At 36.3% G+C, this 1625-nt stretch overlaps 1 protein-coding gene across 6 annotated transcripts in view; it reads right to left on the reverse strand.

Moving 5' to 3' along the window:
- The window catches only part of TUBGCP6 (tubulin gamma complex associated protein 6), a 40465-nt gene that overhangs the window by 24120 nt on the left and 14720 nt on the right, over nucleotides 1-1625 (reverse strand). The gene's annotated exons all lie outside the window — the stretch shown is intronic.

Here is a 1625-nt window from a genome sequence, read left to right on the forward strand (position 1 = left end):
CTCTTCGCAAACAAATTCTACCAAGAGTACACTTTTTTTCCCCGCTTAATTAATGTTTTAATAAAGGCTTAGAAAAATACATATCAAAATGCAACATTTATGTGATTCAAACACTATAAATTCCGTTGAACAAAGGCAGGGAGAGGGGAAAGAGCTGAGCTATTTCTCAGAAAATGCTCTTTCATTGAAAATGCTGAGTTTAAAAAAAAACAAAGGGGGAGGGGGAGGAGAATGGCAAAATCTCCTGTTAGGAAAATTTTCTGTTAGGAAAAATGCTAGAGTTCGGCCATTGGCTGGTTTCCAATTTAAATACTTTTTTGGACTGCAAAGTTCAGTTTAAAGCAATTCTAAACTGAAACAGAACTTCTTCATGTTCTTCAGCTCCTCTCTGTGAAAAATCTTTCACATAGCTTTTATTTTCCTTTGAAAAACGTTTTAATTTCAAAATGCTCAAGGATGGGTATAATTTCCTCTCCAGCAATATGTGAAAACCAAACAAATGGGAAGGGAAACACTGCGAACAATTAAAAAAGACAACTGCCAAGACAGATTTAGTTATTCCAGATGATACAAAGCTGATCCCAGTAGCAACACCAGTGTCTGAAATCAAAACGTCAAGTTATTGAAGTCACAATAACAGAAAAATTCTCTTGAAAATGATCCCTAAATCATACCTGGAATACTGTAAAACAAGGCATATCATGGTTATTGCCTTGGGATGCTTAATTTTGAGAATTGACATGATGTAGCCTTAGGCCACTACTAAATCTCTGGAGGTCTGGAATTCTCATTTATTACATAGACAATTTATGTTTGAAAAGAGGGCAGAGTGAAGTTCTCATCCTTTCCTGTTCCTCTTCTTTGTAAAATGATTCTGAAGTGAAATCAATTTCTTGAAATCCCATCCTTCACTGAAAAAAACAGCAGTAAGAAAACCAGTTATTAATCAAGCTCATACCACAACTCCTGACTCCACAAGAACATTTTTATTGGAACCAGACCCCTGGCACTGGCCATTTCTTCTGAAAGAGAGCATGTCATTTTCTTTTAGAGAGAGATGCCCACCTTTATAATTGCTTTTTCTGTTGAAAAATGAAAGTCATACAGCAGAGAAATGTTTCTAGACAAGTATGCTTGAAAACATACATACTGTCAAGCCTGATTCCTATACAAATGCAACGCCTGATCTTCAGCTCTTTGTGACTGTACTTGCAGCACGATTAATCACTACTGAGTTACGTGAAGTTATTTGTGGATAAGTTAAACATATTAAAAATATCACCTGGTTTGGCACTATATTCAGAAAACACATTAGCAATCAGAGCCAGGGCACATCTTGTTACCCATTCTTTAAGCATGTACTTTGGTAACTTCATTCCAGAATTCTGGAGGAACTATTCCAAATCCCAAGCGTACAGTTGCTATGCTAAGAAATGTGGTGCTTTCTGGCTCAAGCGGCAGAACTAGAAGCACTCAGAACTTCACCATTTTAACACTAGATCAATCTGGTCCCACTGACTTTAAATGTCCCACTGACTTACAGGACCCTGCTGTATTTATATATAATCTCTTCAGAAACTTATAGTATGTAAGAGTTTAAGATAAAATCAGACAAATTACCTGAA

Source organism: Corvus brachyrhynchos, unplaced genomic scaffold (assembly GCF_000691975.1).
Source record: "Corvus brachyrhynchos isolate BGI_N302 unplaced genomic scaffold, ASM69197v1 scaffold239, whole genome shotgun sequence".
NCBI lineage: Eukaryota > Metazoa > Chordata > Aves > Passeriformes > Corvidae > Corvus > Corvus brachyrhynchos.